Here is a 13,804-nt window from a genome sequence, read left to right as displayed (position 1 = left end):
ATCCATTGGTGGCTAATAGATACAGGACAGGTTGTATGCATAGTCAGTGGGAATCTCTTCTGATAAGCAGAAAACCTACAATAGGTTTTATCTGTTTCCCAACCTGAAAGGTTGAAAGGAACTTTACTAAACTGACTTTAAATTGCAAAATATGTATTGTTCTGGTTTATTAGTCATAGACTTCTAGGCTTCCAAAAGAGTTGTCTTTTTCCCAAAAGAGTCCCTCATAACCAATGTTTCTCACACTACCTTATTCTTTATTCCTCCTGGTCCGATGGCTTAGGACTGTCTCTCAAGCTGAGATCTAATGAAGAGCAACAATGGGTTAACCTGAGTTTCAAGTTTTGCTCTGCTTCCTTCATCCCATGTAACTGAGGTTTAAATTGGGTTTAAAAAAAAAAAAAAAAAAAAAAAAAAAAAAAAAAGACATCCTCTTTGAACTATAATTATTTAGCCAAGTAGTTTTATGCCGGATTGGAAAACCAAGAGAAATCTTACCATCCCAGTATTTCAAACTGGGCTTCGTTAATGCCAACCGTTCTCCTTGTGCCACGCATACCTTTCTTTACCTTTTGTTTTGCAGTGCCTGGATTTTTCAGAGCCTGATGCTACAGATGGTTTGAAGATTATGTCTAACCACTAACTGATCTATCCATGCTGTTCCTACTTTTTAAATGGTTAACTGAGACCAGTGTGATCATCTCATTTATCAGTCTTTTCTTGGTGAAGAGTAATTTTTCCTCTATTTTCAAAATAGTCTCTATTCATCTGGTTGTCAAATAGTCTTCCCTGACTATGGGCAAATAGGTTATTTATTGCCAAGCTAACTTTTTCTTTGCACAGAAAATCACTGGGAAGGTGGGTTGGAAGCTGAGCGGAATCATCCTTGGGATCATTAGAAGCAGTATAATATTTTGTGGCTGTCAGCTTTTAGGCTTCTATCAGGGTGGAGAGGCCATCCTTCGGGGAGAACATAATGATCCCAGAATGCTGGCTGACAGGGTCTTGATCTGTGCTTTTATTATGTTCAATTTATCAGTCTCTTTTGAAAGAATTGACCATGGGACTCTTTTAAAACATTTGAAATCTTTGGATAAAAGCTCAGAGACAGGCTCTTCCTACTTCCATTAATTTCATAATCAATGATGTCAATTTGTCACTATTAATCATGTTTCTGCAGCAATTTTCCCCAGGCTTCCCTGAACTTAAAAGCTTCTCTATAAACTCCCCCTCCTCCTTCCTCCTTCTCTCACTCTCTCTCTCTTTTCTTTTTTTTTTTTTCCCCCTGATCTCAGTTTTTCTCATTCTGCTGACTACACTCAAATGAACTTCACTTTTTCCCTGGTCATCAAAACTTTTTTTTTTAATGATCTTGTAAGACATCATGGTATAGTTTACAATACCCAGTTTAATATGAAATTTTTGAAAGCTGACAACCTGAATTATGAATGTCTGTTTTTAACTTTTTATATTTTACTCATGTGGCTCAGTTCTAGCTTTTTGGATTTTCTCACAAAAAGACTATGTAAGCTTATTTTTCAATTTATTGAGAAAATCTTTTACACTATTGCGAGTCCCTCCAATCCTGTTTGTATGATCATTCTCTTACCTTGTTAAAGCGGAACACAACATGTGCGGCTTTTTTGTATTTGATATCATAATGTAAATATGATTTATTAAAACTTTCCAGTCTTAAAGATGGATAAATGTGGGTTAGTATATGACAATGGCTAATTGTAGTCTGGGATTAGCACACCTGGGTTGGAACACTGCATCTGCTTTCTTACTTTGGACAAATTACTTCACCACTCTGGGCTTTGAGTTCCTTATGCATAAACAGTGCTAGTGCTAATAATACTAACCTCCTCGAGTATTTTTAAAATTAAGTGACAGAATGCTTGCAGATTGTTTAGCTTAGCGCTGACATAAGAGCCCAACAAATGCTATCTATAATCATGTTAGGTACTAGTAATATAATAGTAACAAGACATACAATATAATGATGATGTTACTACTGTGAAAACATTTTATCCAGCAGCAAATCTTCTAAGTTGCTTTGGTTAGATCTGCCTCTAGGATAGAAAGGAGCAGGCTCACAGATCACAAAGAGCCAGGAAGCCATACTGAATTGCAAGCAGTCTGATAAGTACAAGGTGTGTATGAGAGCTGAGAACATTATTTTGGGAAGAGGAAATATGAATACTAGAGAGTTAGGTGAAGAAAGGAGAGGAGCTTGGCTATCTGGGAGTAGGAGAGGTTTAGGGGAGAAACTCAGGCAGATGGGTACCAGGAATCAGGAATTCAGAAAAAAAACAGGTAAAAAGATTTCAACTTCTGAGCAGAGAGACTGGAAAGCAGGAAAATGTTCTTTGTGGCAAATAAAGACATGGACTGAGATATGGGCTGGACCCAGGGGCAGGCTCTGAGCTGCTCTTGCTCATGCAAAACTTGGTTGGAGCAGGACTAAACACTTTATTCCCTCAAAAAAAAAAAAAAAAACACTTTGATTCCAAAAGGCACTAGAGTTGAAATTTTACTGAAGAATTTGTAGAAAAGACCAAAGAGACTTCACTCCACGAGCATATAGCATTTAACTCCAAAATTCTCTCTCAGTGTATTTTTCCCCAAATCAAGCTTCAGCTTTGGCTTCTTCTGAACCCTCCTCCTCTTTATACCTATGGACTTGAAAAGTCTCCTATCTTCAGACACAGTTTTTTTTTTTTTTAATCCTTCTCTTTCCCTTATGCAGAGTAACTTAATTTCATAGTCTCTACTAATCTTGTAATCCCACACCCATCACTTAATTTTAAAAACAACCAGCAAATACAAGCGTCTCCAGGATCCAAGATCTACCTCCTTTATCGGGTAGAAGGAAGCATAGCAAATGGATTTTCTCTGATTGCAAAGATTAATTTCTTTCTGGACAAAATTATACTATTTTATACTATTTTATGTTAGATTTTTGCTTTTATGTTAGATTTTGCTTTAATTAGACGCTTTTACATGTCCTGCTAGAAGAGATGACAGTATGACAGTTCCCAAGGGTCCCGGATCTGTAGTAGCAAGTGGCAAGAAAAAAGAAATGAGCAGTTCAGGCTGGGCGTGGTGGCTCATGCCTGTAATCCCAGCACTTTGAGAGGCCAAGGCGGGTGGATCTCTAGGTCAGGAGTTCAAAACCAGCCTGGCCAACATGGTGAAACCCTGTCTCTACTAATACTACAAAAATTAGCCAGGTGCAGTGGCAGGCACCTATAATAATCCCAACTACTTGGGAGGCTGAGGCAGGAGAATCACTTGATTCACAGAGGTTGCAGTGAGCCGAGATCACACCATTGCACTCCAGCCTGGGTGACAGAGTGAGACTCTGTCTAAAAAAAAAAAAAAAGAAAAAGAAACAAGCAGTTCAACATTTTAGCAATACCCAAGTTAATTGTATTCTGACCATGGCCTGAGACTTTTTCTGCAGTATCACTTCTGCGAATATAAAAATGGTTAGGGAAAACCAGTGGTGAATTATTACAAATCCATAACTATTATTGGATATATGGGAAGCAGATGCTTTGTTAAAAGTAAATCAGTACTTTCAGGTTGACATATGGAGAAGACATATACCACACAACCCATCCTCAAAGCACAGGTCAGTTTGCTTTTTTCTCAATGTGAATAAAAGTGTATTTAACCAAATAGTAGAGTCATATAGTGTTATTTTATCAGGTATTGAGTGTGTTTATTTCATAATACTCTAAAACATTTTAGATTCTTTTTATTTAACCAGTAATTATTTACAAAATATTAAAGGGCTATATGTTGACCTTTCTTCTATACTAAATCTAATTCATGATCTCCCACAAACCCCAAGCTACCCTCTTCCAAATGCACAGCGTCACTAAATAGCATCAGTATCTACCCAGTTATACAAGTCAGAAACCACCCAATGGTTACTCCAAGATGGGATTGGAAGTTACTTACCCTCCCAGTATTATATGTCATCCTTCTCTCAAACCACGTATTCATATATATATATACCACTAAGTAAAAATGATGTTCTAGTTAGGCAAAAATGTATTAAATGTATCAAGGTAAGTTCTTTCTCTCCACTTTTCAAAGTTTCTTTTTAAAGAAATTCTGGAGTCACCAAGGCCAACATCTGTGTATCTTTTTCCATTTTTTAAAAAGCCCTTGAATTATCTTTTTATTAGCTCTAATCACCTTAGTCCTGCTGTCAACACCCTATTCTGAAATAACATCATTGTTTATCATTGTACCCTCTGCAGCTAGCAGTTTCTGGTACCAAGCAGTTGTGTAATAAAATAATTTTTAATTGAACAAATGGAAAAGATATACTTCAAATCACAGATTTTCCCACCAAATACTTTTTAACAGGTACCCTGGGAGCATAGAATTACTTTATTTCTTTGTACACACACAGTAATACTTTTTGCTTCTTTGCCATTATTTATGCTGTTCTGTTGCCTCTAGTTCTCTTCTCTCTTTTCTTAGCCTGGCTAACTTCTATATAGATATTAAATCCAGACCTCTCCTCCTGGAGGACTTTTCTGACTTTCCTATTCTGGGTTCCCTATTCTATCTTTAAAACTTTTCAGTCTTAAAGATAGATAAATGAGGGTTAGTATATGACAATGGTTAATTGTAGTCTGGGATTAGCACACCTGGGTTGGAACACTGCATCTGCTTTCTCACTTTGGGCAAATTACTTCACCACTCTGGGCTTTGAGTTCCTTATGCATAAGTAGTGCTAATAATACTATCCTCCTAGAGTATTTTTAAAATTAAGTGACAGAATGTTAGCCAATCTCTGTACCCTCCTAACCACCAATAAACCTTTCTGCGTAATAAACATATTTCTGGTTGCTCAGGTTAAAAATCTTGGTTCATCTTCAACTTTTTTTTTTCACAGCCTACATAAAACTCATCAACAAATCTTATCAGATCTGTCTTCCAAACATCTCCAGATTCCAAATATGATCATTTCTTACTACTTTCAGCCCTCTAATTCCGATCTTTATCTAGTCTGACATTTTTGCTGAGATTATTGTAATAGCCTCCTAACTGATCTACTGGGTTCCACCCTTGCCCCACTACTGTCTACTTTCAACCCAGCAACCACAGTAATTCTTTTAAAAGTGTGCCAAAACTATGCTCAAAGTTTTCTGATAACTTTCTATCTCATTCAAAGTAAGTCCAAATTTCTTACATGTGTAGTGGCCTATAATATAACCCTCAGTGGTTCTTGTTTCCTGATATGTATGCCCTTGTGTAGTCTTCGCTCATATTGAATAAGGCCGATCTATGTCACCAATAGCACATTGCAGAAATGAAGGTGTGCAACTCCTGAGAGCAGGTCATAAAAGATGTAGTAGCTTCTGCCTCATGATCTCTTAGATCTTATTCTCTTTCTAAGAAAGGTAGCTGCCATGTTGTGAAGATGCACCTGCATCCCGGTGGGGAGGTCAATGTGGTGAGGAACTGAGACCTCCTGAGAAGTGCCAGCAACAAGTTGCCAAGCATGTGAATGAGCCAACCTGGAAATGGATCCTCCAGTCCTAGTCAAGCCTTTAGATGGCTTCAGCCTCAACAGATGCCTGACTGCAGCACTCTGAGAGAACCTGAGATAATGGGCCCAGCTAAATGCTCCCTGGATTTTGGACCCACAGAATCTTTGTTAGATAATATATATTTATGTGTTAAGTTGTTAAGTTCTGGGGTAATTTTTTATGCAGCAATGGACAACTAATACACTTAGTACCACCAAAAGGGCACCCTTGATATGATGCCTAATTCCTTCACTGGCTTCATCTCTTGCTAATCTCCTCATTTGCTCAATCTGCTTTAGCCATATCAGACTTTTCTATAATCCAGGTACACTTCTATCTCAGGGTTATTGCCCTTGCTAACTCCTTACCCACTTCAAGTCTTTGTTCAAATAGATCCTTTTTGTGTTCTTTTTTATCAACCCACAACTCTCCCCAGTCTTTTGATTTTGTTTTCCTCTATGGTATTTATCAACATTTGATATATGATATGTGTAATAGTCTGTTCTCATACTGCTAATAAAGGCATACCCTAGACCGGGTAATTTATAAAGAAACAAAGTTTAATGGACTCACAGTTCCACATGGCTGGGGAGGTGTCACGATCATGGAGGAAGGCAAAGGAGAAGCAAGGGCACACCTTACATGGTGGCAGGCAAGAGAACATGTGCAGGGGAACTCCCGTTTATAAAACCATCAAATCTGTTGAGACTTATTCACTGTCATGAGAACAGCATGGGAAAACTCATCCCCATTATTCAATTACCTCCTACTGCGTCCCTCCCATGACACATGGGGATTGGGGGAGCTACAATTTAAGATGAGATACCAGTGGAGGCACAGCCAAACCATATCAATACGCTTTACTTTTTGTTATTATCGTTTCTCTCCCTCCATGATAACATAAGCTCTGTGAAGGCAAAGACTTTTTGTTCTTCTTGTTGTTCACTGCTATTTATTTACCCCTTAGAACAGTGGATGGCAAATACTAAATGTTACATGATACTTATTAAGTGGATTAATATTATAGTCTTCTGGGTTTTTATTGTTTGCTTGTTTGCTTATTTTACCTTCTGGGTAGTAAGGTCCTTAAATTCAAGTATTATATCTTTTTTATCTTTATATATCTGTCATCCATATGGTGATACCTGGAATAACAGATCTATTTGCTAAAGTAGAAAAAGAGATCTGAGTTACTTAGGGAGTTTATACCATAGAGAGTATTTTAAGAAGTTAAATGTGAGTTTAAAATATATATGGATTTAAAAATACTTTGTGCAGTGGGCACAGTGGTGTGCACCTGTAGTCCCAACTACTTGGGAGGCTGAGGCAGGAAGATTGCCTGAGGCCAGGAGTTTGACGCTGCAATGAGCTATGATTTCACCTCTGCATCACAGCCTGGGCAACAGAATAAGACTCCATCTCAAAAAAATAATAATTTAATTTAAAATACTTTGAATAAACAAGTGACCTTGTGAAATTATCAAGGATTACTTAAAAACAATGAAACAGCACAAAAAATTTGGATTTAAAAATAACAATATTTAATATGTAGTTCAAAAACCAATTATATTTGAACTAAAAAATACATTAACATAAAAATTGATTTCATTTTATTTTAATTGCCCTTGAGATTTTTTTTAACTTGAGTAGGTTGCATCTACCAGTTTGCAAATGAAACCGCCTTTGTAAACTGGCAAATTAAAAGTCATTAGAAAATATGATTTGATAAATATTTTCAACACTTAGAGGAATACTGCAATTATACAATCATTTTTCCCATACTTTTATATTTTTGTTTTGCTAAAAACAAGCTTGATAACATATGTTCAATTTTTTTTCTATGGTTTTCTAGCTATTGCTGACATAAATTTCAGATAGGGGAAAAAATCAGTGAGAAATTGGATCTACCAATTTACTTACCACTTTCTAAAGGCAATTTTTAAGTGATAAAGACTCTATTGCTTCTTGAAGCAAAGTTGTATAAGGTTGAACATATTTTGGCAAACTAGACAGTTCAGATCACTTCTCCAAAGTCAAATGCATAGTTAGAAGCAGAAACAAGGCTACAACTCAGCTGTCTAAACTCCTGGTTAATTGTTTTGCTCACTAGCCTATTCTGCTTCCAGAAGTGTTAGGGGATAGTGTTTAACAGGGGGGTCTCTCTTCTGGGAGTTAAGCATGTCATTACATGAAACCACCCATTACTAAGAAAGTAATTAGGGGAAAGAGAGAATATGGAAGGAGGAGAATTATGCAAATGCCTGAACTTGTGCAACGTTAAAATGCAAAATTCATAAGTTGCTCATTGTCATTGACATTCAAAGAATAACCTGGGACTAGAGTAGGAAATAAATGTGGATCAGTGAGGGAAATTCTCTTGTTTAGCCTAAGAGATGTGAAGTGCCATGTTCTATGCACACGTGATGTTGGGGATGGTGGGGTAAGAGTAGAGCACTATCTGAAATTTTGTATTATTATTATGTACAAAAAAAAAATAGGTATTCCTTATGAGAATTTGGAACAAAACATGCAAGTAATGAATATCCATTTACATGAGCATGTGTTATCCAGTGGCCCGCCGAATAAGGCTTAATCCAGTAGGGACCCTCACTGGAGTCTTATAAAATGTGTATCAGAAAGCTATTTTCCCCACTGGTCAAGTGTGACCGTATGGACACTAACTCCTCATGTCTGCGGGCTGTCATAGTGTGAGTACCGGTGAATTCTGATGGTGTGTCTGGAATTGGTGGGTTCTTGGTCTCGCTGACTTCAAGAATGAAGCCACGGCCCTCGCGGTGAGTGTTATAGTTCTTAAAGATGGTGTGTCCAGAGTTTGTTCCTTCAGATGTTCAGACGTGTTCGGAGTTTCTTCCTTCTGGTGGTTCGTGGTCTCGCTGGCTTCAGAAGTGAAGCTGCAGACCTTCAGGGTGAGTGTTACAGCTCTTAAGGCTGCATGTCTGGAATTGTTTGCTCCTCCTGTTCGGATTTGTCCATTTCTCCCGGTGGGTTTGTGGTCTCATTGGCCTCAGGAGTGAAGCTGCAGACCTTCGCAGTGAGTGTTACAGCTCATAAAAGCAGTGCAGACCCAAAGACTGAGCAGCAGCAAGAGTTATTGCAAAAAGCGAGAGAACAAAGTTGCCACAGTGCGGAAATGGACCCCAGCAGGTTACCACTGCTGGCTCCGGCAGCCTGCTTTTATTCCTTTATCTGACCCCAGCCACATTCTGCTGATTGATCCATTTACAGAGAGCTGATTGGTGCATTTACAATCCTTTAGCTAGATATAAAAGCTCTCCAAGCCCCACCAGAGTAGCTAGATAGAGTGCTGATTGGTGCATCCACAACCCCCCAACCCCCCGAGCTAGATACCGAGTGCTGAGTGGTGCATATACAATCCTCAGGCTAGATATAAAAGTTCTCCAAGTCCCCATCCTACTCAGAGCCCAGCTGGCTTCCCCTAGTGGATCCCGAGCCTGCGCTGCGGAGGGAGCTGCTCGCCAGTCCTGCGCCGCGCGGCCGCACTCCTCAGCCCTTGAGCGGTCCATGAGACGCGGCAACAGGGAGCAGGACATGGCGCCCGTCAGGGAGGCTCCGGCCACGCAAGAGCCCACGGCGGACGGCGCTCGGGCATGGCGGGCTACAGGTCCCGAGCCCTGCCCCGCGGGGAGGCGGCTGAGGCTCTGCGAATATTCGAGCGCGGCGCAGGCGGGCCCGCACTGCTGTGGAACCTGGCGCCCCCTCCGCAAGTGCTGGCCCCGGTGCTAAGCCGCTTACTGCCCGGGGCCCACGGCGCCGGCTGGCCGCTGTGAGTCCTGGGCTCGCTGAGCCCGCGCCCACCCGGAACTCACGCTGTCCCGCGAGCGTCTTGCGCAGCGGCAGTTCCCGCCCGCGCTTCTCCCTCCACACCTCCCGGCAAGCAGAGGGAGCTGGTTCCAGCCTCAGTCAGCCCAGAGAGGGGCTCCCACAGTGCAGCTGCGGGCTGAAGGGCTGCTCGAGCGCTGCCAGAGTGGGTGCTGAGGCCGAGGAGGCGCAGAGAGCGAGCGACGGCTGCCAGCATGCTGTCACCTCTCAATGGGTCCCATTATAATCCTGGAGAAGCTCAGAGGTTAGAAGCCTGAAGGTAGGTACAGTATGAAACTGGTCAAAACCTTTCTAAAACAGGTCCCTGCAGGAGTAGATGGAATATACTGGGGGACCAAGAGCAGACAAGTGGGATAGAGGGAGATGGGTGAGGATTTGGAATTGTGCTAAGAGTGCCTGATACACCTCTGAATTTTGGTGTCCTTATGTGGAAAACAGGCACAAAGTTTCTGCATTATCTTGCTGTGAGGAGTAGCTGAATAAAGTAAAATTATTGGCAGATATTAAGTATTCTGAATTGTTATCCTTGTTTTATTATGATAATGTTAAGAAGGTTAGTAATAAATATCACGACTTTTATTAGAGAAGGTCACTATCTCTACTTGACCCTGTATTTTCTCTTATCTTACTGAAGAACATGGATTTGCCTTTAAATGCAAACGCTCATCAGTTCATCATTACAACCAGAGTTGAAATTTATTCTTTAAGGCACAAGCTTCTATCTACATGCTAACATGTCTTCTAGTTTCTAGGAAAGTTGCAGATTTGACAGTTATTATAAAGTATTATAATTTTTATGAAAATTATTATTTTTAAGAAATTGAAAAATATTTTCTAACTTGAACCATTTTAGATTTAATATTCCATAGCTTTAGAATAAAGAGCTTAAGTTTGTTCAATCAATTTGCACATTGTTTTAGAAATGAAAAAGATAATTGAATTTTTTAAATTTCTCTGATTAAGTACACTGTTTATGCGTTTGTTATAGAATTATAATTTAAAAAGTTTTAAAATAATCACCTACTTAGTCTAACTCATATTACCGGGTACGATCATCTAAATTTGAAATATATGAAATATGTGTCTAGAGACCTAGGATTTGGTTTAAAACCACCACATACAATACACATGGTTGAACAACCTGTATGTGTGGTTGAGTTAATACCCATCTGATCACCCTTTATCTCTAGGAGATGAGTGCTGCTGGGTGAGTTATTCCCTCTTCCGTTCTCTAAGGCAGCAGTCCCCAACATTTGCAGTACCAGGGACTGGTTTCATGGAAGAAAGTTTTTCCACGAACTATGAGGTTGGGGGGATGGTTTCAGGATAAAACTATTCCATCTCAGATCATCAGGCATTAGTTAGATTCTCATAACGAGCACACAACCTAGATCCTTTACATGCACAGTTAACAATAGGGTTCATGCTCCTATGAGAATCTACTGCTGCCGCTGATCTGACAGAAAGTGAGCTCAGGCGGTAGTGCTTACTCACCTCTTGCTACATGGCATGGTTCCTAACACACCACAAACTGGTACTGGGCTGCAGTCTGGGGGCTTGGGGACCCCTGATCCAAGGGGACAGTGGTGACCTGCATTTCATAAGGCTTCAGTGTGAGTACCATGGGATTAGGCATTAGTAACTCACTTGACGAGACACACTTGAGTTGGTTGTGGAGATAACACTTTTTTTTTTTGGCTAGAAAATATGTTTGATAAACTATCTCTTGACTGTCTTTGCCTATTACATTTAGTAATTATGATATCTTCTCATGTGTAATGTCTAATGTGTTTTGTTTTCCTAGTTTAGAATGCTATTTCTTAAGTAAAGAGGTTTAAATAACATGGATCCAACTATCTGAACATGAGTTATAGTTATATGTAAGTTACATGTTTTTAAAAAAATAGATATTCCAAATTTTAGTATCTGAAGGAAAATTAAATACTTATATATGTAAATATATATTTATGGTAAGATATATGTAGATAAAAAATGCAACTAACCTAACTTTCAGTAACCATCTGCCCTTGGATCTGGCATAAACTTTTAGATTTCTATTGCATCAATACCATTACGATGTGAAGATTCTTGCCCTCCCTCTCTTATTTTTCTTAAAAATTTTCAATGAATAGTTTTTATGCCTTTAAAAAGATGGAGATTTTATTAACTATTTTTTCTATAAAATAATAATCTTAAAATTATCTTTAAAGCAGTATATTTAAAGGCTTAACAGTTTACAAGAAATCTTTCATCTTTGAAATTAAAATTAAATTTCAAAAATGTATTTACTAACCTTGACCAAAAGGTACTCACCTAATCATCCAGCACTCCACTTTGATCACACGTCTGAAATGACAGGGAAGTAAGTTGAGTTTTGATCAATTTAAGAAAATATAAGTCTGGAATCAATAGATTCAGCCCAGCATTTTACAGTCTTTACAGATATTAGTATTGGTTATTGTGATACCTTTCAGCAGGATTGTCAGATAAAATACAGAACTAAAGACAAAAACTGTATGAGTATCTCAATAGATACAGAAAAGTCTTTCAATAAAATTCAACATCCCCTCATGTTAAAAACTCTTAATAAAATGGGCACTGAAGCAATAAACCTCAACGTAAGAGCCATCAATGGCAAATCCACAGCCAGCATTATACTTATGGGCAAAAGCTGGAAGCATTCCCCTTGAAAACTGGTACAAGACAACCATGCTGTCTCTCACCACTCCTATTCAACAAGTATTGGAAGACCTGGCCAGAGCAGTCAGTCAAGAGAAAGAAAGAAAGGGCATCCAAATAGGAAAAGAAGAAGTCAGACTAACCCTGTTTGCAGACGACATTATCCTCTATCTAGAAAACTCCATAGTCTCAGCCCAAAACTCCTTAAGCTGATAAACAACTTCAGCAAAGTCTCAGTATACAAAATCAACATATAAAAATTTCTAGCATTCATATACACTAATAAGAGTCAAGTTAAGGGCCAAATCAGGAATGCAATCCATTCACAATTTCCACAAAAAGAATAAGATACCTAGGAATACAGGTAACCATGGAGGTGAAAGAGCTCTACAATGAGAACTATGAAACATTGCTCACAGAAATTAGAGATAACACAAACAATTGGAAAAACATTCCATTTTCATGGATAGGAAGAATAAATATCATTAAAATGGCCAAATTGCCCAAAGCAATTTATAGAATCAATGCTATTCCTACGAAACTACCAGTGACATTCTTCACAGAACTAGAAAAAAACTATTTTAAAATTTATATGAAACCAAAATAGAGCCCAAATAGCTAAGGCAGTCCTAAACAAATAGAACAAAACTGGAAGCATCATGCTACCTGACTTCAAACTATACTACAGGGCTATAGTAATCAAAATGGCATAGTAGCAGTACAAAAACAGACACAAAGGCCAACAGAACAAACTAGAGAGCCCAGGAATAAGGCTGCACACCTACAACCATCTTATTTTAGACAAAGCTAACAAACACAAGTCATGGGGGAATCATTCCCTATTCAATTAGTGGTGCTGGGATAACAGGCTAGCCATATGCAGAAGATTGAAACTGAACCCCTTCCTTATACCATATACAAAATAAACTCAAGATGGATTAAAGACTTAAATGTAAAACAAAACTATGCAAACCCTGGAAGACAATTTAGGCAATACCATTCTGGACATAGGAACAGGCAAAGATTTCATGACGAAGATGCCAAAAACAGTCACAACAAAGCAAAAATTGAAAAATAGGATCTAATTAAAGAGCTTCTGCACAGTAAAAGAAACTATGAACAGAGTAAACAGACAACCTACGGAATGGGGGAAATTTTTTTGCAAAATATGCATTCGACAAAGGTCTAATCTTGAGCATCTATAAGAAACTTAAACAAATTTACGAGAAAAAAGCAAACAATCCCATTAAAAAGTAGGAAAAGGACAGGAACAGACACTTTTCAAAAGAAGACATACGGCCAACAAACATATGAAAAAACCTCAACATCATTGATCATTAGAGAAATGCAAACGAAAACCACAATGAGATACCATCTCATACCAGTCAGAATGGCTATTATGAAAAATAAAAAAATAACAGATTTGGCAAATTTACACAGAAAAGGGAACACTTATACACTACTGGGAGAAATGTAAATTAGTTCGACCATTTTTGAAGGCAGTATGGCAATTCCTTAAAGAGCTAAGAACAGAACTACCATTCAGCTCAGAAATTCCATAACTGGGTATATACCCAAAGGAACATAAATCATTCTGCTATAAAGATACATGCACATGTATGTTTATTGCAGCACTATTCATAATAGAAAAGTCATGAAATCAACTTAAATGCCCATCTGATATCCAAATCAAATGACAGATTGGATAA

This window comes from Papio anubis, chromosome 8 (assembly GCF_008728515.1).
Source record: "Papio anubis isolate 15944 chromosome 8, Panubis1.0, whole genome shotgun sequence".
NCBI classification, from domain to species: Eukaryota; Metazoa; Chordata; class Mammalia; order Primates; family Cercopithecidae; genus Papio; species Papio anubis.
This window is presented reverse-complemented; position numbering follows the sequence as displayed.